A 25935-nucleotide genomic window follows, 5' to 3' on the forward strand; every position below is an offset into this window, starting at 1 on the left:
ATAACCGTTCAGCGGTGAAGTTCCATTGTACTACAGCCATTTACAGGGTGTATTAATAGGATAGATACATACGTCCTATTAGCCGTCCTATTATTTTTTGGAGTGTATAATAGGAAAAAGAATACGTCTTATTAGGCGGTCTGCAGTAACCGACATTCTTATACTGCCATTGTTGGGGTGTATTAATGAGAAAAATAAGTACTATTAGTATTAGCCGTTCTGCGGTGAATTTACATTGTCATACAGACATTGTTGTACTGTATTAATAGCAATAATAAGTGTGTGTTATTAGCGTTCTGTGGTGAATTTACATTCTCATTCAGTGGTGAAATTTGTTTGTGATACAGCCTTTTTGGGGAAAATTGATGGGTGATTGTAGATTGTCTTTTGCTGTACAGACCGAATTACGTTGATTAGCCATTCAGTGGTGAAATTTTTTTGTGATACAGCCTTTTTTGGGAAAATTGATGGGTGATTGTAGACTGCCTTTTGCTGTACAGACGGAATTAAGTAGATTAGCCATTCAGTGGTGAATTTTTTTGTGAAACAGCCTTTTCTGGGAAAATTGGTCGGTAGCTGTAACTATGGTCAAGGACAATATATGTCCTTTACGGCCCACTGGGTAAATGTGGTTCCTGGCCAGCCACACCAGCAACTTGGCCAGGTGACGCCGCTTCCGCCTCCACGTTCTCACGCTGTTGGTCCTGCGACAATGTCCGCCTCTGCCTCCTCACCCTCCATCGTGTCCTCAGCCACCACTGCAGGGACAATTCACAGTGCTCCTCCAGCATACCACATGTGCAGGGCACGGCGGTGTCAAGCTGTTCTACACCTCGTTTGCTTGGGCAAATGGAGTCACAAAGGGGAGGAACTGCTCCACGTCCTTCATCAAGAAATCTAATCCTGGCTTTCTCAGCGACAACTGAAAATCTGAACCATGGTGACCGACAACGGGAAGAACATGGTGCCGGCGTTGCGTCAAGGAGGGCTGATCCATGCGCCCTGTGTTCAATCTGGTTATCAAGCGTTTCCTGAAGTCTTCCACCCATTTTCAAGATATCCTAAAAATGGCCAGGAAACTTTGCATGCACTTCAGCCACTCGTACGCCGCAAAGCACACCCTCCTTGAGCTGTATAGTGATGAGCGGCAGGGGTCATATTCGAATTTGTGATATTTCGCGAATATTTTGTAGAATATTCGTATACTATTCACGAATTCGAATATTCGTTATTCTACATTCTTTTTTTTTTACTCGAAAATCGGCAAGGTAATGATCATGTAATATACGAATATTACGCAATCAATACAGGCGTGGGTCAAAAACAAATATATAGCACTTTAGAATATTCAATATAGTGCTATATATTTGTTTTTTAGAATATTAGTAATTTTTTTCCATCTGAAGTCATGATTCCAACCTGCTTAAGTTGCTTGTGGGCCAATGATTCATTGGCCCACAAGCAAGAAGCAGGGAGGAATCATGTGTTCAGATGGAAAAAATGATATTCGATGTAACGAATATATAGCATTATATTCTAAATATTCGCAAATTCTTGAAGTGGCGATATTCGAAATAAAAATTTGCTTTTCGAATATTCGTGCTCAACACTAGAGCTGCAGCGGCATAACGGCATCCCCCAACATATGCTGTAATGCGACATTTCCACCCGTTGGAATTCCACCCTTCATCTGCCGTGACGGTTCGCTAACGCTATCGCATGAACGCGATCAAATGTTCGCGAACTGCAAGTTTGCGGCGGGTCCCATTCATTTTAATGGCAGGCGAACCTGAAAAACCTTTAGCTCATATTTGCAGCCAAGAAATAATTACTAGAAGTGCACAAATAGTCCCACAACATGGACAGTGACATACCAGATGTATTATTCGAATTTGCGATCACCATTTATAATTTTTTCTATGCGAAATATCGGCAATATAATTTTCGCATACGCGCATGCGCAAATGCACTATACAGTACCCAAAGGCACTATAAAGAAAGTATATTGCTATATAACACCCCGCTTCAATCAGTTTTTTTGGGGGGTGACTTGTAAATCACACCAGTAGAAATTATTTGTTCCAATAACGCTTGTCCCTCTACACTGCGTGCAGAATTATTAGGCAAATGAGTATTTTGACCACATCATCCTCTTTATGCATGTTGTCTTACTCCAAGCTGTATAGGCTCGAAAGCCTACTACCAATTAAGCATATTAGGTGATGTGCATCTCTGTAATGAGAAGGGGTGTGGTCTAATGACATCAACACCCTATATTAGGTGTGCATAATTATTAGGCAACTTCCTTTCCTTTGGCAAAATGGGTCAAAAGAAGGACTTGACAGGCTCAGAAAAGTCAAAAATAGTGAGATATCTTGCAGAGGGATGCAGCACTCTTAAAATTGCAAAGCTTCTGAAGCGTGATCATCGAACAATCAAGCGTTTCATTCTAAATAGTCAACAGGGTCGCAAGAAGCGTGTGGAAAAACCAAGCCGCAAAATAACTGCCCATGAACGGAGAAAAGTCAAGCGTGCAGCTGCCAAGATGCCACTTGCCACCAGTTTGGCCATATTTCAGAGCTGCAACATCACTGGAGTGCCCAAAAGCACAAGGTGTGCAATACTCAGAGACATGGCCAAGGTAAGAAAGGCTGAAAGACGACCACCACTGAACAAGACACACAAGCTGAAACGTCAAGACTGGGCCAAGAAATATCTCAAGACTGATTTTTCTAAGGTTTTATGGACTGATGAAATGAGAGTGAGTCTTGATGGGCCAGATGGATGGGCCCGTGGCTGGATTGGTAAAGGGCAGAGAGCTCCAGTCCGACTCAGACGCCAGCAAGGTGGAGGTGGAGTACTGGTTTGGGCTGGTATCATCAAAGATGAGCTTGTGGGGCCTTTTCGGGTTGAGGATGGAGTCAAGCTCAACTCCCAGTCCTACTGCCAGTTTCTGGAAGACACCTTCTTCAAGCAGTGGTACAGGAAGAAGTCTGCATCCTTCAAGAAAAACATGATTTTCATGCAGGACAATGCTCCATCACACGCGTCCAAGTACTCCACAGCGTGGCTGGCAAGAAAGGGTATAAAAGAAGAAAATCTAATGACATGGCCTCCTTGTTCACCTGATCTGAACCCCATTGAGAACCTGTGGTCCATCATCAAATGTGAGATTTACAAGGAGGGAAAACAGTACACCTCTCTGAACAGTGTCTGGGAGGCTGTGGTTGCTGCTGCACGCAATGTTGATGGTGAACAGATCAAAACACTGACAGAATCCATGGATGGCAGGCTTTTGAGTGTCCTTGCAAAGAAAGGTGGCTATATTGGTCACTGATTTGTTTTTGTTTTGTTTTTGAATGTCAGAAATGTATATTTGTGAATGTTGAGATGTTATATTGGTTTCACTGGTAAAAATAAATTATTGAAATGGGTATATATTTGTTTTTTGTTAAGTTGCCTAATAATTATGCACAGTAATAGTCACCTGCACACACAGATATCCCCCTAAAATAGCTAAAACTAAAAACAAACTAAAAACTACTTCCAAAAATATTCAGCTTTGATATTAATGAGTTTTTTGGGTTCATTGAGAACATGGTTGTTGTTCAATAATAAAATTAATCCTCAAAAATACAACTTGCCTAATAATTCTGCACTCCCTGTATATACCTGCAGTATCGCAGCGGAGCCGCACAATACAAATGCACTATAATATACTTTCTAACATAGAAAGTATATTATAACATTGCACAAGGAAGGCAATCCATTAGAATATACATAAAGATAAAACGTAACCTTTAATAATTTTACTATGAGGGTCCGTTCACACGTCCGTAAGTGTTTTGCTGATCCGCAAAACACGGACAGCGGCAATGTGCATTCCGCAATTTGTGGACCGCACATCGCCGGCACTATAATAAAAAATGCCTAATCTTGTCTGCAATTGCGGACAACAATAGGACATGTTCTATTTTTTTGTGGAAACGGAAGCACAGATGCGGAAGTGCGGATCCGCAAATGTGGATGCGGACAGCACATTCCGGCCCCATTGAACATGAATGGGTCTGCACGGAACGGATGCGGACCCATTTTGCAGACATGTGAATAGAAAAGATATCCCTCAAAATAAAAATAAATTAAATAATTAAAGTTAAAGGGGTTCTGCACTTTGCATCCGATCGGCGGGGGTCCGACACCCAGGTCCCCTGCCGATCAGCTGTTTGAGAAGGCAGCTGCGCTCCAGCAGCGGCGCAGACTTCTCACTGTTTACCGCTGGCCCAGTGACGTCACTCTAGTATCAACTAGCGTGGGCGGGGCTAAGCTCCATTCAAGTGAACAGAGCTTAGCCCCGCCCATGATCAGATGCTGATGATCTATCCAGAGGATAGATCATCAGTTAAAACAAAGTGCAGAACCCCTTTAAGCAAAAAGCATAGATGTGGTAGGCAATAACAAGTGCTCGGCGGCACTAAATCAGGTGCTCAGCGGCACCAAATCAGAAACCATATGTCCTAACACAATCCAGGGGGTTCTAGTGCACATCCATGAATCCCGGAGGGAAAGCAAAAACCATCTATCCCTGGGCTAGATGATGATGTGGTATTGAAGGACAGGGTGGGCAAAGAACTGTCCCTGATATTGCTCTACAGAGGGGTGCTATTCTGGACCTGATAGCCTAACCACAGACCACCCGCCCTGATAAGAGCGACCCCGTCCGGAACATTACCCTATATAAAAATGGCCCTAGTAAGCCCCTAGCCCATAGGCCCCTGACTTCCAGGTGATCACTATATAGATCTATGTGTTTTTTTACTCATTATAAAAGTATAAGTATATCGCACCCCTCTGTGTATCACACATATAGATAGCACACCTATACTAGTCCTTAAAATGACTTTTGTGGCCCAATTAGCTAGCGTTTTGTGTCCCTAACAGCCTGTCCCTGCTCCACACAGCAACCTCTCCCTACACTGGCAAAAGACTGAATGTAAAATGGCGGCCAGATCAGGTTTATTTATAAGGTAGGGGGTATGTCCATGTGCTGAAACGTCTCAATTGGCTGTCCTGTACCACCTGATGGATGTGTCATGGGTCAAAGTTCTTCATAATGTAAAAGAATATGGCGGGCGCAAATTTCTCCATGTGTTCGCATGTTCGGCGAATCGCAAACACGCAAAGTTCGCCGCGAAACGACCACCGGGCGAACCGCAGGGCCATCTCTATATGTCAATAGTACACGTGACTGTAAGAAACTTTGCAAAATGCATTAGAGAAAACTGCCTTGTACTAGAGTTATCTGCTGTTTTTTCACCCCCTGCCCAACTTCTCTAAAATGACTTTGTCTCTGAAATGTATAAGAAATCTTTCCTGGTGAGACCAGTAAGGTTTTCTGTTCAATGAAGAATCCGATTGCATCATCCCATACAAGTCTATGAACAGGGTAAGCGGGAGGTGTGAGAAACTGCTGAGTGAGAAAGACTCTACCAGTGAGACAACAGAGACTTCTGAAGCTAAATAGGTAGATTCTATTTCATCCCAAGTGCTTTGTTTACATCAATACAGGTAAATACTTCTTTATAATGTCTTCCTGATCCTGAGGCTACTTCTGAGGAAGTGTGAGAAAAAGGAAGCAGATTCTTCTCTACTTTCTGTGTGCAGTGGATGGGATCTAATCTCCACCCACCAGTCCTGGGAGAACATAAAACTGAAAATATAGCATACAGAGGAGAAAACTGCTAAAAAACTGCATATAACTGGCATATAATAGTCCGAAATGGTGTTATCCTTCATGTACGCACAATGTACTGTTGAATAATACAAAGTTTGTTGAAGGGTTATGTACACTTTAATGTGGTGTTATAGACAATGGAGGTAAAACCACTGTGCCAACTGAACGGTTTGACTTAGGGCTAGTTCTGAGGGCGTTATTCTGGCAGTCCCCTGGTTTTCACCCATTAACCCTTATACTAAGATCCGGTCTGCGCTACAAGGGAGCCACCAGGCCGTTACATCTTGGAATAGACTCAGTGTAGTTGGCAGCTGACTGCAGAGCAAAGCACCAGAGGCAGAGGCAAAGCACACACACATATAACCAGGTGGGAAACAGGATGACAGAGTACATGCAAATCCAAGGCAAACACACTGAACCAGACAAGCTCAGGCAAACAGAGTATATACTAAATATATATAACCATGGAACAGACAGAGAGTAATGACAGACGGAACTAGGGTCAGAATTCGGACAAAGACAGAACCCAAACAGACACAGAGGAAAGGCAGATGGAACTAGGTCAGAATACAGACACAGACAGAACCTGAAAGGATCCAAAAATAATCTGGGGAAACCAGGCAGACAGATATAAGCTCCAACACTGAACACGCAGACAGAATCTGAACAGATAAAATAGAACTTGGTAAAACCTGGCAGACCGAACCAGGAGCAGGACACACAGCTTACAAAATACAGTATATAGCAGATAAAACGAACTCATTCGACAAACAGGTGCACACACACAGAGCTAGGGAAGGTTAACTGGCAGTACTGAACTGTAGTGAGATACAAAGCACAATTACCCAAATTCACACTCACAAGAAGTCAATGTCAAGATGCATGGAACAGTGGCAAAATGAACCTCCATTGAACACAATGGCAAAAATTCAAATCCAAATAAAGCCAGCGCCTAAACGCACAGAACTATGGCAACATGTGAACCACCAATTTAACAAGAGAATTCTTTACTGTAAGAGCATTGAGACTATGGTAGTCTCTGCCTGAGGAAGGTCTTATGTTGAGCTCACTAAAAGAGCGCAAAAGTAGCCTGGCCAATTTATTGAGAGTAACAATATTACAAGTTATAGAGTTCTACAAGTTACCAGATTTCTGGAAATGGATAGTTGATCCAAAGAGTTATTCGGATTGCCTAATTTGGAGTGATGAAGGTATACTTTTTTACAAACCGGATTCCAAAAAAGTTGGGACACTATACAAATCGTGAATAAAAACTGAATGCAATGATGTGGAGGTGCCAACTTCTAATATTTTATTCAGAATAGAACATAAATCACGGAACAAAAGTTTAAACTGAGAAAATGTACCATTTTAAGGGAAAAATATGTTGTATCAGAATTTCATGGTGTCAACAAATCCCCAAAAAGTTGGGACAAGGCCATTTTCACCACTGTGTGGCATCTCCCCTTCTTCTTACAACACTCAACAGACGTCTGGGGACCGAGGAGACCAGTTTCTCAAGTTTAGAAATAGGAATGCTCTCCCATTCTTGTCTAATACAGGCCTCTAACTGTTCAATCGTCTTGGGCCTTCTTTGTTGCACCTTCCTCTTTATGATGCGCCAAATGTTCTCTATAGGTGAAAGATCTGGACTGCAGACTGGCCATTTCAGTACCCGGATCCTTCTCCTACACATCCATGATGTTGTGATTGATGCAGAATGTGGTCTGGCATTATCTTGTTGAAAAATGCAGGGTCTTCCCTGAAAGAGATAACGTCTGGATGGGAGCATAAGTTGTTCTAGAACCTGAATATATTTTTCTGCATTGATGGTGCCTTTCCAAACATGCAAGCTGCCCATGCCACACGCACTCATGCAACCCCATACCATCAGAGATGCAGGCTTCTGAACTGAGCGTTGATAACAACTTGGGTTGTCCTTGTCCTTTTTGGTCCGGATGACATGGCGTCCCAGATTTCCAAAAAGAACTTTGAATCGTGACTCGTCTGACCACAGAACAGTCTTCCATTTTGCCACACTCCATTTTAAATGATCCCTGGCCCAGTGAAAACGCCTGAGCTTGTGGATCTTGCTTAGAAATGGCTTCTTCTTTGCACTGTAGAGTTTCAGCTGGCAACGGCGGATGGCACGGTGGATTGTGTTCACTGACAATGGTTTCTGGAAGTATTCCTGAGCCCATTCTGTGATTTCCTTTACAGCAGCATTCCTGTTTGTGGTGCAGTGTCGTTTAAGGGCATCCAGTATGGTTTTACAGCCTTGACCCTTACGCACAGAGATTGTTCCAGATTCTCTGAATCTTCGGATGATGTTATGCACAGTTGATGATGATAGATGCAAAGTCTTTGCAATTTTTCGCATGGTAACACCTTTCTGATATTGCTCCACTATCTTTCTGCGCAACATTGTGGGAATTGGTGATCCTCTACCCATCTTGGCTTCTGAGAGACACTGCCACTCTGAGAAGCTCTTTTTATACCCAATCATGTTGCCAATTGACCTAATAAGTGTTAATTGGTCTTCCAGCTCTTCGTTATGCTCAAATTTACTTTTTCCAGCCTCTTATTGCTACTTGTCCCAACTTTTTGGGGATTTGTTGACACCGTGAAATTTTGAATCAACTTATTTTTCCTTTAAAATGATACATTTACTCGGATTAAACATTTGATCTGTGATCTACATTCTATTACAAATAAAATATTGACATTTGCCATCTCCACATCATTGCATTCAGTTTTTATTCACAATTTGTTTAGTGTCCCAACTTTTTTGGAATCCGGTTTGTACTAAGATGAGGAATATTGGCTTCTACCTCATGTTTTATTTTTTTGTCTTCATCTGAATCAACTTTGCAGATTAATAGGCTGAACTGGATGGATGGATGGATGTCTTTTTTGATCTTTCAAATTATGGTAATTGAGAGACAAGAGTCAATAATGTACAGTCATGGCCAAAAGTTTTGAGAATTACATAAATATTGGAAATTGGAAAAGTTGCTGCTTAAGTTTTTATAATAGCAATTTGCATATACTCCAGAATGTTATGAAGAGTGATCAGATGAATTACATAGTCCTTCTTTGCCATGAAAATTAACTTAATCCCCAAAAAAACTTTCCACTGCATTTCATTGCTGTCATTAAAGGACCTGCTGAGATCATTTCAGTAATCGTCTTGTTAACTCAGGTGAGAATGTTGACGAGCACAAGGCTGGAGATCATTATGTCAGGCTGATTGGGTTAAAATGGCAGACTTGACATGTTAAAAGATGGGTGATGGTTGAAATCATTGTTCTTCCATTGTTAACCATGGTGACCTGCAAAGAAACGCGTGCAGCCATCATTGCGTTGCATAAAAATGGCTTCACAGGCAAGGATATTGTGGCTGCTAAGATTGCACCTCAATCAAACAATTATATAGGATCATCAGAACTTCAAGGAAAGAGGTTCAATTCTTGTTAAGAAGGCTTCAGGGCATCCAAGAAAGTCCAGCAAGCGCCAGGATCGTCTCCTAAAGAGGATTCAGGTGCGGGATCGGAGTGCCACCAGTGCAGAGCTTGTTCAGGAATGGCAGCAGGCAGGTGTAAGCGCATCTGCACGCACAGTGAGGCGAAGACTTTTGGAAGATGGCCTGGTGTCAAGAGGGGCAGCAAAGAAGCCACTTCTCTCCAAAAAAAACATCAGGGACAGATTGATCTTCTGCAGAATGTATAGTGAATGGACTGCTGAGGACTGGGGCAAAGTCATATTCTCCAATGAAGCTTCTTTCCGATTGTTTGGGGCATCTGGAAAAAGGCTTGTCCGGAGAAGAGAAGGTAAGCGCTACCATCAGTCCTGTGTCATGCCAACAGTAAAGCATCCTGAGACCATTCATGTGTGGGGTTGCTTCTCATCCAAGGGAGTGGGCTCACTCACAATTTTGCCCAAAAACACAGACATGAATAAAGAATGGTACCAAAACACCCTCCAACAACAACTTCTTCCAACAATCCAACAACAGTTTGGTGAAGAACAATGCATTTTCCAGCACGATGGAGCACCATGCCATAAGGCAAAAGAACCGTGCCATAAGGCAAAAGTGATAACTAAGTGGCTCGGGTACCAAAACGTTGACATTTTGGGTCCATGGCCTGGAAACTCCCCAGATCTTAATCCCATTGAGAACTTGTGGTCAATGCTCAAGAGGCGGGTGGACAAACAAAAACCCACTAATTCTGACAAACTCCAAGAAGTGATTATGAAAGAATGGGTTGCTATCAGTCAGGAATTGGCCCAGAAGTTGATTGAGAGCATGCCCAGTCGAATTGCAAAGGTCCTGAAAAAGAAGGGCCAACACTGCAAATACTGACTCCTTGCATAAATGTCATGTAATTATTGATAAAAGCCTTTGAAACGTATGAAGTGCGTGTAATTATATTTCACTACATCACAGAAACAACTGAAACAAAGATCTAAAAGCAGTTTAGCAGCAAACTTTGTGAAAACTAATATTTGTGTCATTCTCAAAACTTTTGGCCACGACTGTACATGGCAGAAGTCCTTGGAAGAATTTGGTGATATGATCAGAATTAATGTAATCCTCCAACATAGGGGCATATTCTCATCCATGATGCCATACCATTCCAACTTCATTCTTTGAGTCAATGACGTCAAACACATGTCCAATGTCATATATAATTCGACTGAAAGGAAGAACAAAGGTTTCTGAAACAGGTGTCCACAGAGACCTGATTTCAACATCATCAATTGGCCTAAATTAACCTGCAGTGAGAAAAGCTAGTAAGATATCCAAAGTCTCCCAGAAATGAAGATGCTTGGAGCAACCTACTATTTCCTTCTATAATTTTGACAGTGTATCTAGGAGAATGTATGTAGGTTTAAATGCAAAGGAGTGTGATACTATAGATCTGGTTTTGTTTTTATATTGTGTACTATCAGTTTTTTTTAAATGTTACTAATTCTTAGTGTTGATCGAGCACCGTAGTGCTCGGGTGCTCGGGCCGAACACATCGAGATGTTCGGGTGCTTGACCGAGCAACCGAGTATAATGGAAGTCAATGGGAGAACCCGAGCATTAAACCAGGTACCCCCTGTTCTGAAGAGGGGAGGATGCATGGTTCATAGGAAAATGTTAGAAATTGATGGAAACACCACCGAAATGGTTCTGGAACAGCATGGGGAGGATGTCTGGATGCATCTTGTACTCGCAGGTCGCTGCTGGGACCGATGTTGTCCGAATAGTATGCCACTTTTACAGACTGACAATAATACGCACAAAACCGAAGGAAAAAAAAAGATTTTAGAGGAAAAATTGATAGGAAACATTCTTTCCTGTATATTTACTTGTATACAAAGTGCAAGTACTGCAAAAAATTACAAGGAAGAGGCACTCCGATACAACCTGTATATCACATAAAGGAGGGCCTCATTCACATTGTGGTACAATTGTTCATGTAGTGGGACTCTTACACTAATAAAGCCTATGCACTAAGTGAAAGGGCTGCCAAAAATTACAAGGAACTGGCACTCAAATACACCCTTTGTTAAACATAAAGGAGGGCATCATACACAGCCTTGAAAAATTATGATTGATGGCCTGCTGGTGAACCTCAAAAACATTTGGAGCAAGGGCCTGTTGATCTAACCATCTAAAACATTTTTGGTGAGGGCCTGCTGCCACTTTGGTGACTCTAGATAACCTGGGGCGGATCGCACGTCACCGTGACGGCGACGATCCATTTGGATGTCTGCCCTATCAACTTTCAATGTTATTTTCAGCCCAAACCATGTAGACCATGGGTAACGGGGGAATCATGGTTCGATGCCGGAGAGGTAGCCTGAGAAACAGCTATGGCTACCACATCCAAGCAAGGCAGCATGCGCGCAAATCACCTATTAGGTAAAATTAGGTGAGGGCCTGCAGGTGATCTGACCCTGTAAAAATTTTTAGGTGCCGGCCTGCAGGTGAGCTGACCGTGTAAAATATTTTAGGGGCGAGCCTGCTGGTGAGCTGACCCTGTAAAAGATTGTAGGTGAAGGCCTGCTGGTGAGTTGACCCTGTAAAAGATTTTATTTGCGGGCCTGCCTGTGAACTGACCCTCTAAAAAATTTAATGTGAGGGCCTTCAGGTGAGCTGACTCTGTAAAAGATTTGAGGTGCGAGCCTGCTGGTGAGCTGACCCTGTAAAAGATTTGAGGTGCGGGCCTGCTGGTGAGCTGACCCTGTAAAAGATTTGAGGTGCGGGCTTGCTGGTGAGCTGACCCTGTAAAAGATTTGAGGTGCAGGCCTGCTGGTGAGCTTACCCTGTAAAAAATTTGAGGTGTGGGCCTGCTGGTGAGCTGACCCTCTAAAAAATTATATGCAAGGGCCTGAAGGTGAGCTGACCCTGTAAAAGATTGTAGGTGAGGGCCTGCTGGTGAGCTCACCCTCTAAAAAATTATATGCAAGGGCCTGCAGCTGAGCTGACCCTCAAAAAAATTATATCCGAGGGCCTGCAGCTGAGTTGACCCTCTAAAAAATTGTATGCGAGGGCCTGCATGTGAGCTGACCCTGTAAAACATTATATGCGAAGGGCATTATATGTGACAAATAAGTATGTTGATATGATAGAAGAGAAGGAGGAGGATGAGAAAAGGAAGATTCAACCATATACCCTTGTTTGTGGTGGAAGGGGTGCATGGGAATACAGTGTATTTAGTACATTATAAACAACACATTTAAAGTGCCTTTATGTTCAGCCGCTTTCCTCTGGTGGAGTTGAGAAGTCATGGTCAATCCAGGCCTTGTTCATATTTATAAGAGTTAACCTGTCAGCATTTTCAGTTGACAGGCAGATACGCTTATCTGTTATAATGCCACCAGCAGCACTAAATACCCGCTCAGACAAAACGCTGGCGGCAGGGCAGGCCAGCACCTCCAAGGTGTAGAGCGCCAGTTCGTGCCACGCGTCCAGCTTGGACACCCAGTATTTGTAAGGCACTGAGGGATCATTGAGGACGCTGACACGGTCTGCTATGTACTCCTTCACCATCTTCCAAAATCTTTCCCTCCTTGTGACACTAGGCCGCACATCAGGGTGAGGGTGCTGGTGGGGTGTCATGAAACTGTCCCAGGCTTTAGAGAGTGTTGCCCTGCCTCTGTTGGAACTGCTGTGTGTTCCCCTTGTCTCCCATCCTTGGTTGGCCAAAGAACTACAGACTCTGCCGCCAGCGTTGTCAGCTGCAAATTTTTGGAGCAATTTTTTAACAAGGATCTCATGGTATTGCACCGTTTTGCTCGTCCTCTCCACCAGAGAAATGAGAGATGACAAGTTCTCTTTGTAGCGCGGGTTGAGAAGGGTGAACAACTAGTAATCCGTGTTGTCTAAAATGCGGATAACGTGCGGGTCACAGGAAAGGCAGCCTAACATGAAGTCAGCCATGTGTGCCAGAGTACCAACAGGCAAGACTTCGCTGTCGACATCAGGAGGATCACTCTAAATCTCCTCATTCTCTTTCTCCTCTTCTGCCCACCCACGCTGAACAGATGGAATGAAACTTCCATGGGTACTACCCTCTGTAGCGGAGGCAACGTCTCCTGCTCCTCCTCCTCTTCATCGTCCAATTCGCGCTGAGAAGACGAACTGAGGGTGGTGTGGCTATCACGCTGTGTAATGTCTTCCCCCATTTCCACCGCTTCCACATGCAAAGTGTCTTCCTTAATTGTGAGCAGCGAGCGTTTGAGTAGACACAGAAGTGGGATGGTTACACTGATAATAGCATTATCGCCGCTCACCATGTGTGTTGATTTCTCGAGGATTCTTAAAACCTCACAGAGGTCCGACATCCATGCCCACTCCTCGCTTGTGAATAGGGGTAGGTTTTGAGAAACCGCTGGTTGGACACATGGGCTAGGCATGGGATGTGTCTGAGCTTGCCGAGCTCCAAAGCCGCCACCAAATTACGGCCATTATCAGACACAACCATGCCTGGTTGTAGGTTGAGTGGCAAGAGCTACAGCTCAATCTGGTCTCTTATCCCCTGCCACAGCTCTGTGGCGGTGTGCTGTTTGTCCATGTGTCCATGTGTCCGTGGTTAAGTGGACCTTCTCAGTAACTGCAGTGGTCAGGGCACGTGTGATGTTACGGGACACATGTTGGTGAAAGGAGGGTACGGCACACCGTGAAAAATAGTGGCGGCTGAGGACTGCATAATGATGGACGACCGCCGACATCAGGCTGTGGAAGGCCTCAGTGTCCACAAGCCTAAATGGCAACATTTCCAGGGCCAGTAATTTTAAAAGTTGTGCATTTAGTGCTATGGCCTGTGGGTGGGTGGCTGGGTATTTGCGCTTGCGTTCAAATGCCTGGGGTAATGTCACGGTCCCTCAGGTGACTGGTGTCAGGAGATCAGGGAGACTGGCTGAGCGTGGAGGAATCTAACAGTCTCCTTGATTTCTCTTGATTCAGTGTTGATAGGGTTAATTACCACTTCCCTTTTCTCAGCTTTCATCACTTCTATCCTTTATAGTCTGACCCCACCCTTCTGACTATGCGGTAGATAGCTTCATTAGAGTATGGGTGAGCTGGTGTGAGGTCGTCTCTGGTGTTCCTGTGCGTCCATCTCTACAGAAGTTAAGTGTTGCATTTGTTTGTGTTTGTTATATTCCCTGTTGTTGTATCTGGGCCTGAGACATCTGGGGAGGAATGGTTGTCTCTGGTCCTTACCTTATTCCAGGGCCTTATAGGGAAATCAGGGCCTAGGTTTCCTGAATATAAATATGCCTACCTTCAAGGTCTATTCATATTGATAGGTAGTCAGGGCCAGGATTAGGGTTGTCTAGGAGGTGACCTGTTTCTTCCCTAGTTTTCAGGCCCAGTTACTGTTGCCCCACCCTGTGTTCAGTGTGGAGTTTCCCTCCCACTCTGATCGTGACAGGTAAGGACATTTGTACGCTGCGCTGGAACACGGAAGTGGATGTGGTCGCTGATGGTGGTTGCAAAGGTCCAGGTGTAGGGCGGGATGCATCCAAGCCTCCGCCTTTGACAGGGGATTGTCCAGCACGTAACACAGGGTAAGAGGAGGCAGTGGTGTGACCCACTTATTACGTCCCACTTATTACGGTGCTTGGATGCCATATGGCGGATCATGCTGGTGGTGGTGAGGTTGCTAGTGTTCACGCCCTGGCTTAGTTTTCTATGGCACAGGTTGTTAACTACTATTTTTTTGTTGTCCGCACTTTCCTCAAAAAAGCGCCATACTGCAGAACATCTACCCCTTGGCAAGGGAGATTTCCGCAAGGGGTTGCTCCGTGGAACAGTTGCGGGCCTGTGTGGTGTGGCCTGCCTTCTGCCTTTTTCCACCCCACTGCCTCTTCCAGCCTGTTGAGGTGCTACAGATCCGTCCCCCTCTGCACTGTTGTCCTCACTCGGCTTTCAACCTTCCCAGGTTGGATCAGTGACCTAATTGTCCACCACCTCCTCTTCCACTTCCTCACTCTGATCATCCTCCTGATTTGTTGACCTAACCACAAACTATGTCTCATCCTCTTCATCAACCTCTTGAGACAGTAATTGCATTGACTCATTGGCAACTGTGTCTCATCATCAGCCATCTCATTAAACACTAATTGCCGTTCCCCACCGTCATGTTCTTGTGACTAAGTAGGGAATTGCGGCACACTGTGTGCCGCAATTCCCTACTTTTTTACTACGACTTACAAGTCCTTGCGGGCACGAGCAGCAGCGGTGTGCGGTTCTTCACCTATACAACATGTTCTTGTGACTGTGAATGTTCTAGAGGTTGGGAACCAGGGCACAAGATCTCATGTTCCTCTTCGAGCGTGCTTGGCGAGAGGGCCAAATCAAGTAATGGCGATGAAAAGAGGTCCTCGGAATATTCAAGTGTGGGATCACTTGTTTGGCCAGACTGTAAATGGTGGGAAGAAGGAGGATCAGGGTGAGGATTGTGTTGACCAGACTCCTGGCTTCTGAGACTGAACTTGGTGGAAGACAGGGTGGTGCTTAACCGACTAGAAGCATTATCTGCTGCAATCCAACCGACCACCTAGTCGCACTGGTCAAGAGTGGTGTCCTGTGCTGCCCTGAAAACTGGGACATGAAGCTAGGTATCTTGGATGATTGTTTTTCTTGTGCTCTGGCAGCAGGCACTGTTTCTCTATGCCCAGGGCCACGGCATCTGCATGCACCATTAGCATCACGGCCACTTCCCCGTCCCTTACTGCTCGCCTTCTTCATTTTAAATGTGATATATGGTTGAAAGTATGTCACACATACAGTAGCGTAGGATTTGGAAGTGTATGTGAATTTTTTACAAAGGTATTTGTGATGAGGAAACGTTATACAGGACAGGTACCACAGGTAATGTCACAGTTTGCAGTATCTACGGAAAAAGTGTACTGGATGTCACTGATATTTTAGGGATGCACACACTTTAAACAGGAGATGTGGCGCAGATAATTTTACTGTCCGCAGGGGACACCGTCTCCAGAAAAAGTGTACTGGATGTCACTGATATTTTAGAGATGCGCACACTTTAAACAGGAGATGTGGCGCGGATAATTTAACTGTCCGCAGCAGACACCATCTGCGAAAAAAGTGCACTGGATGTCACTGATATTTTAGAGATGCGCACACTTTAAACAGGAGATGTGGCGTGGATAATTTAACTGTCCGCAGCGGACACCATCTACGGAAAAACTTCACTGGATGTCACTGATATTTTAGGGATGCGCACAATTTACACAGGAGATGTGGCGCGAATAATTTAACTGTCCGCAGCGGCCTATTACATGGTATTTAAAAATATATATTGCTGCTGTCACACACAATAGTTTTAAAAGGACTTTTGGGTCTCTGAATAGTTTTTTGTATAAAAATATTCCTATTACATTCCCTACACTGTCTGTCCCTTCCTATGCACAGCTCTCCCTAACACTGAGCAATTTAGCGCACGTTGCACTACAAATATATATATTGCTGCTGTCACACACAATAGTCCTTACAAGGACTTTTGGGTCTATGAAACGTTTTTGTAGAAAAATGTAATTCAATTACACTCCCAACACTCTCTGTCCCTTCCTATGCTCTGCTCTCCCTGACTTAGAATGAATCGAACACGCGTCATCGGGTGCTATATAGCCAACATGGCTACTGGCATTACAGTGAGGGCAGTACTAACCTGCACGTTTATTGGCTGCTTAGCAGCCGCGAAACGTGCGGGAGGAGACTCGAGCATTGCGCTCGAGCACATGCGGTACTCGACCGAATACCGCCATGTGCCGAGCATAACAATGCTCGAGCCAAACTGGTATTCGGCTGAGCATGCTCGCTCAACACTACAAATTTTTCATCAATTTTGAATGCATTTCATCCTTAAGAGTACATTCATATGACAGTTAAAAAAAAAAAAAACGGCTATTAAAATTTGACACATTGTCAGTTCTTCATGGCCATTTTTCAACCATTTGTGCATACATTTTCTGTCCATCTGTCTGTTTTTACAAACTGATGAATTTAATTGGCTTCTTTTTTTTAAATCCCAATGCCTGCAGTGGCCTCAGTAAACATAATGCCCCCTGGGCATCAAATGCCCCCCCCCATAGTGGCCACAATATGATTAATGCCCCCTTAGTGCCCCCAGTATTATTAATGCCCTCCATTAGTGGCCCACAGTATTAATAACCCCATTAGTGCTGCCCAGGATTAATGCCACCGAGCATTATTAAAGCCCTTTAGTTCCCCCTTTTGTCCCACATTCTGCTGCCAGCGTGGTGATGTCAGCACACTGGGAGAGCAGGTCCTACTGCATCCAGAGAGAAGTGAATGTCCCCACGCGTGGTTCAGGTGAGTATTTTTTTTAACCTTTGAAAGGCCATATTTTTCCTATTGTACTTGTTAACGGCCATTAAAAACGGTCCCATTCATTTCAATTGGGTCCGTCTAGCTGTGAAAAGTGACATGTCCTATTTTTTGATGGCCACTCTTCACTGGCTGTTAAACAAAATGGCCAGGTGAAAAGCCCCATTGACTTCAATTGCCATGTGTCAGGCATTACAAAAATAGCAGTCTCACTCATTTTTCATGTCTGTGTGGATGCAGCCTAAGGATGTTTTCTGTGTGCACTGCATAACATATCTTAAAGTACAGTACATAGTTTCCCTCTTGGTGCAAAACCTGCATAATGTCAGACTAAATGAACACAACAGTTTTTAAGATCTAGTTATTAATTTTACAGATATATCATAACTATAAAAAAATCTTGGACCCATACCACCAACAGATCCAAGTCAAAGCTCAACTACCTGCTTCCTGGCATTTTTCGGGAACAGAATTGTCTATGATAAAATTACAGAAAATTACTGGAAAAGGATTTTATCATCATCCACAAGCTGCAAGGAAGCTGAATGATGTTTTTGATGCTAGGCAACCAAGGACACAGAGATAAGCTGCTTTTCTTCTCCACTATACATCCTGGGCATAAAGAGTACATTCCTTTGTATTCATTATGCCCTGTGCAGGTTTATATATAAGAGGAAATCCTCTGTCCTAGATAAGTGCAGTACTATCCTCCTCATTGCTTTCCGTGATAATTGAGAAAGTAATCTCTTGGTCCACGCCAATGGGAACAGAATGAATTACTTTTTGTAAGAGGTTGTGCAATGTATATGCAGTTAGGCGAATATCACTTGTCACTGTCGATTACCTAAGTGAGGCCTTATGTTTTTACGTATGTAGTTTGTACACTTACGGAAAGTGCAAATACACCTCCTTTCCTTTACCAAGAGGCAAGAGGGATGGCTATATCTGCACAACAGTTTTAGGCTTCATGCACACAGTCATATCCATTTTTGCAGTCCGTAAATCATGGATCAGCAAAACATGTATACCAGCCGTGTGCATCCCGCATTTTCCCCTTCTGCAGGTCTCGCAATAAGTGTCAAATTCCTATTTTTGCCCGCAAAACGGAGGTGAAGTGAGAAAATTAGAGCCATTTTTTGCGTGTATTAGTGGCAAAAAAAATATTATTTGCCGTTCACGGCCGCAGTTATATGTTCTAAAGCCTCTTTTTGGTGTATATTAGTGGGGGAAAAGAAAAAGGGCTTATTAGCTGTTGTGTGGGGAAGTGAGAAAATTAAAGCCCTTCTTGGCATGTATCAGTGGCAAAAAAAAAATTATTTGCCGTTCACAGCCGCATTTATATGTTCTAAAGTCTCTTTTTGGCATGTAATAGAGGGGAAAAAGAAAAAGGGCTTATTAGCTGTTGTGTGGTGAAGTGAGAAAATTACAACCCTTTTTGGCATGTGTTAATTGACTTTTTATTTACTTATTTGATCTAACAGTATGTCAGACAGAGAAGTGACAAGCCCTGTACAGGTGAGGGGCACAGGCCTAAATGATTCTGGCACAGGCACAGGTTGCAGCACAGTAAAGGGGCATGGCAGCAGGGGTCACTTCGAGAGGCCTGAGCTCCCAGTGTCAGCTAGCGGCCGTGTCTTGACCAGCAACCCAGCAGATCTTGAATAGTTAACTCGATCTTCGACTTCATCGCAAGTAACATCAGACAACCTCAGTCAAGAGTCGGTGGGTCCGTCAGACACAACCCTTAGTTGGCATGGCCTGGGAGAAGACCCTGTGCCCTCACTTATCCTCAACTTGCCTCTATCCTTTTCTGTTCCCTCAGCCAGAGAAGTACTATATGCTGTGGGCTCAGCTCCACTATAAAGCGAGGACGAGCTACTAGGTGACAGTCAGCAGCTACTGCCCAGCCAAGATCCGGAGGAGACACCCTCCGGTAGGCGGGCAAGTAGTGATGAGGAGAGTGGCATGGGTGCTGGTGTTGCAAACGGTCAGGCTCCTGGCTTAGAGACCGTTGAGGAGGACATCAGTGACGTGTAGACAGTACTCGATGATGATGTAGCCGATCACAATTGGGAGTTGGGTGATGAAGAGGCTTCATCATCATTCGGAGAAGAGGGTGGCAGCTTGTACGAAAGAGCAGCCGGCAGCAGAGCCAGCAAGTCAGTAGCGTGGCCAGGAGTCAGCATGGTGGCGGCAGTAGTGGTGGTCGGGAGCCAAACGTGCGCCGGGAAGACCACCTGCTTCGAAGGAGCCTACCGGCCAGGAAAGTCGTGAGCAGGGAGGTTAACGGAGGCAGTGGCAGGTCGCAGTAAGTCAGCTGCGGGAGTTTTGGGGGTAAAATCACCTACTCATCGATGTGGCAGTTTTTTGTTAAGCTGCCGGGGAGAGTGAACACATGGCCATTAGTTAAATCTACGTGGGCAGAAGAGTGAAGCGTGGCCAGGGTGCCAATGTTGGCGCCACGGCCCTGCGTCAACATATGCAGCGTAACCATAAAGTGGCCCAGGAGAACCGTGGCTCCGATGTGGTGGTCTAGCCTGCCGCAGCAACCGCTGTATCACCCACAGGCATGCACCTGATTTCAGGCAGGCAAGGCTCCACCACCTCATCCGAAGGGAACTGTCTGTCCTTGCCATCATCTGCTGGTCCTGATGCTTCTGCCTCTCCTCCTCCTAGTCAGTCATTCCGTCAGCAATCGATCACGGGAGCGATTGCCAAGAGATAGTGATGGACAAACATTTGCGAACGCGCGTTTGCGGTAGGCCCGATTCACTTTAATGGCAGGCGAACCTGAAAAACCTTCAGGTCAAATATTCAGCCAGCAAACACTTACTAGACGTACACAAATAGTCCCACAACATGGACAGTGATATACCAGAGGGGGATCATTGGCAAAAAGTTCCACAAAAAATATGTATTTTAATCAGGGACCATTTTTATGCGTCTTAAAGGGAAACTTTCAAAAATTTACCTGCTGGAGCCTAGAAAGATTATTTTAGGCCACAGGAGTAAAGGCCCCAAAAATTAGGCTTTCACCTGACAGAAAAAAACTTGTGATGATGTGGCTGGAGGTATATTAGGCGGTCACTGGATAAAAATTTTACTGTAGGCCACTGGAGTACAGGCCCCAAAAATTAGGCTGGAGGTATATTAGGCGGTCATTGGATACAAATTTTACTGTAGGCCACTGGAGTACATGCCCCAAAAATTAGGCATTCACCTGACAGAAAATAACTTGTGATGATGTGGCTAGAGTTACATTAGGCGGTCACTTGATACAAATTTTACTGTCGGCCAGTACAGGCCCCAAAAATTAGGCATTCACCTGACAGAAAAGAACTTGTGACGATCTGGCTGGAGGTACATTAAGCGGTCGCTGGATACAAATTTTTCTGTTGGCCACTGAAGTACATGCCCCAAAAATTATGCATTCACCGTACAGAAAAGAACAAGTGATTTTGTGGCTGGAGGTATATTAGACGGTCAATGGAAATCTATTTTACTGCAGGCCAGTGGAGTACAGGCCCCAAACTTTAGGCATTCACCTTACATTAAAAACAAGTGATTACCGGTATGTGGCTGGAGGTACATAAGGCGGTCACCGTATAACAATTTTATTGTTGGCCAGTTAGATTACAGGCCCCAAAAATTATGCATTCACCGTACAGTAAAGATCAAGTGATTATGTGCTTGGAGGTATACAGTATTAGACAGTAGTGTTGATCGAGCACCAAAGTGCTCGGGTGCTCTGGCAGAACACATCGGTATGCTCGTGTGCCCTACTGAACACCCGAGCACAATGGAAGTCAATGGGAGAACCCCAGGCACCCCCTGCTCGGAAGAGAAGAGAGTGTCTGGTTCACAAAAAAAGGTTAGAAATTTATGTAAACCCCATCAAAATGGGTTGGAAACAGCATTTAGAGGATAGCTGGATGCGTCTTGGACTCCTATTATCTACGACATACAATAGACAACCACACAAAGACTATATGCCAAAAGCCACGTATGTGCAAGCCATCAAGCTATCCATGAAACAGATGACAGGCTTAGTCAGCATACCTTACAATGGCAGCCTTGTGCACTATGAAACATTCCAAACCAGATCTCATCTGACTGAGAGCCAATAAGCCTCAAAGTTACTTCAGATCTGTTGGATGGCTTGGGTTGAACTGCACACCTAGATCAATATCATTAGGGCAACATAATATTCAATAACCTTTCTATACAGTTTTGTCATGTAAAAACTAATTTGCATAAACATGGGCATATGGGAAAGACATGCAAATGAGCAGAATCTGCCTTGTTTTTCAGCTGAAAAACCATTTGCATGGAAAATTTGCGATCTACATTACTCATGAACAGTGCCATCTTTTGGTTTCATAGTCTTATGACAAAAGTAATCGTCTTGTCATAAGACTATGAAACCAATAGATGGCGCTGTTCATGAGTCATGAACAGCGCCATCTATCAGTTTCATAGTCTTATGACAAGACGATTTCTCTTGTCATAAGACTATGAAACCAATAGATGGCGCTGTTCATCTTGTTGGGGCACTAGTAAGTGGGGCACACTGCTCAACAGAGTCCAACCTATAATAGCATGCGCTAACACTGAGGTGTATATTTGATTGCTGCTATCGTTCACACATCTTCTAGCACTTTATCTGCGGTAATATAAGCTTGCTAGGGTGTATCTGAGGACTATTGCCCTGCTTGTAATGACTCATGAACAGCGCCATCTATTGGTTTCATAGTCTTATGACAAGATTATTAGTATAGCCTTTTGCATGGAAAATTGCCGATAAAAATTAGCGATTATAATATTCACGATTTACACTACTCATGAACAGCGCCATCTATTGGATTCATAGTTTTGTCATAAGACTATAAAACCAATAGATGGCGCTGTTCATGAGTCATTACAAGCAGGGCAATAGTCCTCAGATACACCTTAGCAAACTTATATTACTTCTAAAGTGCTAGAAGATGTGTGAATGATAGCAGCAATCCGATATACACCTCAGTGTTAGCGCAGGCTATTATAGGCTGAGTGCTACACGGTGTGTGGACTCTGTTGAGCAGTGTGCCCCACTTACTATTAAACCAATAGATGGCGCTGTTCATGAGTAGTGTAAGATCGTGAATTTTCCATGCAAATGGTTTTCAGCTAAAGAAGAAGGCAGATTCCATGTTTATGCAAATTAGTTTTTTACATGACAAAACTATATAGAAAGGTTATTGATATTGAATATTATGTTAGGACAATCAGAAAACTTTTTTTATCTCCCTAATGATATTGATCTAGGTGCGCAGGTCCACCCAAGCCATCCAACAGATCTGAAGTAACCTTGAGGCTTACTGGCTCTCAGATGAGAGCTGGTTTGGAATGTCTCATAGTGCACAAGGCTGCCTTTGTACGGTATGATGACTAAGCCTGTCTCTGTCTAATGGATAGATAGATTGATGGCTTGCATATACCTGGCTTTTGGCATATAGCCTTTGTGTGGTTGTCATTGTATATTGTAGAATAATAGGAGTCCAAGATGCATTCAGCCATCCTCTTAATGCTGTTTCCAAACCATTTTGATGGGGTTTCCATCAATTTCTAATCTTTTTTTTTAGATGAACCAGACAACTCTCTTCTTCAGAGCACGGGGTGCCTGGTTTGATGCTTGTTTCTCCCATTGACTTTCATTGTATTAAATTGTACTCGAGCACCGCAGGATTCGGCCGAGCACTCGGATGTGCCGAGCATGCTCACTCAACACTATTAGACGGTCATTGGATAACAATTTTTCTGCAGGCCAGAGGAGTATAGGCCCTGATCATTAGGCATTTACCAGACAGAAAAAATCAAGCGATTATGTGGCTGGAGGTATATTAGACAGTCATTGGATAACAATTTTACTGTAGGCCAGTACAAATACAGGTCAAATATATAAGTTTAAAAGAACAAAAAATATAAAATTGGATTAAAAACATGGCTAACGAAATCCCCCCTCTTGAATGAACCCCAAATGATAATAGGTGAAATTTGATAACACGTGGTCGTCACAGGTGTTGAATTCCTCCGAGGCCCCAACAATTAGACATATACCATACAGAAAAGATTAAGTGATTATGTGGCTGGAGGTATATTAGATGGTCATTGGATACCAATTTTACTGCAGGCCAGTGGAGTACAGGACCCAAACATTAGGCATTCATCGGACAGAAAAAGGTCTTTTATGCCGCTGTATTTACATAAGACAGGGACCATTCTTTGTTCTGGTGGTGGCTGATATGTGTGGACTGGCGTGAGGAAATTCAATTAAACGTGATCGTCACAGGTGTTGAATTCCTCCGAGATCCATGCCTCATTAATTTTTAGAAATGTTAAGTAGTCCACACTGTTGTGAGCTAGGCGAGTGCGCTTATCGGTCACGATCCCCCCTGCTGCGCTGAACGTATTTTCGGACAGGACACTCGACAAGGGACAAGCCAAGAGTTCCATGGCAAATTGTGCCAGCTCTGGCCACAGGTCAAGCCTGCACACCCAGTAGTCCAGGAGTTCTTTGCGTCTCAGAACGTTCACATTGGCCGTTAACCCGATGTAGTCAGACACCTGTCGGTCTAGGCGTTCCCTGAGGCTGGGTATGGAGGGCGGCTGTCGATGGGTTGGTTGCAAGAATGATCTCATATCCGAAGTGACCAACACATTTTTAAACCACCCTCTTCTTGCATGCGCGATAGGAATGGTACCCGCAACTGTTTCTCTGTGGGTGGTAATTCCTCTGCCAGCGTCCGCAACAGCAGAATGCAGCATCTCTCGCAGAAACGTCTGGAAATGCTGCATTCTGACAGCCCTCTGTGATGCTGGTAACATGTCCACCATTTTGTGTTTGTACCGGAGCTCTAAGTACGTTGCCACCCAGTACTGGTCCTTGCCCTTTATGCTTTTTATACGGGGGTCCCTCTTCAAACACTGGAGCATGAAGGCCCCCATTTGTACTAAATTGGAAGTGGTGGAGCACCCTGGCTCCTGCTCATCGCCCAGGAGAATGTTGTCCTCGGTCTCCTCCCCCCATCCACGGACAACACCAGGGATCCACAAAATGTTTAAAGCCTGCTCTTCCTGCTCCTTCTCCTCCTCCACCCAGGCACCATCCTCCTCTGACTCCTGGGAATTCATTCAGCATTGTGACTTCCTTATCTTCCAGCTCCTGCTCCTCGATGGCTTGATCAATGACACAACGCAATGCACGCTCCAGAAAGAAGGCGTAAGGTACGATATCACTGATGGTGCCCTGGCTACGACTGACCAGTTTGGTGATCTCATCAAATTGCCGCAGAAGTCTGCATGTGTCGGGCATGACCAGCCACTGGCGCGCAGAAAAGAAACCAAGTTCCCGAGAACCTGTCCTGCTGCAGAGTTCGTACAGGTAGTCGTTAACGGCACGTTGCTGCTGGAGCAGCCTATCAAGCATATACAAGGAGGGAGTTCCAGCTCGACGGGCTGTCACAAATCAGACACCTGACGGGCAGATGGTTGTCGCCGCTAAACGTCAGCAAGGCGAGCCATGGCCGTGTAAGATCTTCTAAATGGCCAGAGATTTTCCTGGCCTGCCGCAAGACGTCCTGGACCCTAGGGTATTTGGCAATGAATCGCTGCACGACTAAGTTCAGGGCGTGTGTCATGCACGGCATGTGTGTCATTTTGCCCTGTTTCAGCATGCTCAGCAGATGGGCACCGTTGTCGCACACCACTTTACCAACTGTCAAAACTGAGCAGGGTTAGCCACTGATCAGCCTGTGACCGCAGAGCTGAAAGCAGTGCAGGACCGGTGTGGCTCTTTGCTTCCAGGCACAAACAGTCGCAGCACAGCATGGCAAAATCTCACCTGGGACGTCAAATAGGTTCTGGGGAACTTGAGGGGTGCAGTGGAAGAGGCAAGTAGCAGTGGAAAAGGAGGAGTCAGCTGAGGAGGGAGACGGAGGATGGAGTAGGAGGAGGAGGGAAGATGAAGAGGCAGGCCTGCATTGTAATCCATGGCGGGTAACATCAAATCCACACGGGAGCACGGGTTACATGCTTGACAGCTGTCAGAAGGGTTCACCCAGTGGGCAGTACAAGTTATGTACCTTCCCTGCCCGTGTTTGCTAGACCACGTGTCTGTGGTCAGATGTATCTTGGCACTGACACTGTGTGCAAGAGATATATTCACTTGCCGCTGAACGTGGCCATATAGCTCTGAAATGCCCTTCTGGGAGAAATATTTCCTTCCGGGGACCTTCCATTGCGGTGTGCCAATGGGCACAAATTTTCTAAAGGCCTCCGAGTCCACCGGTTTATA

Source organism: Bufo bufo, chromosome 2 (genome assembly GCF_905171765.1).
Source record: "Bufo bufo chromosome 2, aBufBuf1.1, whole genome shotgun sequence".
In the NCBI taxonomy this organism is placed as follows: Eukaryota; Metazoa; Chordata; class Amphibia; order Anura; family Bufonidae; genus Bufo; species Bufo bufo.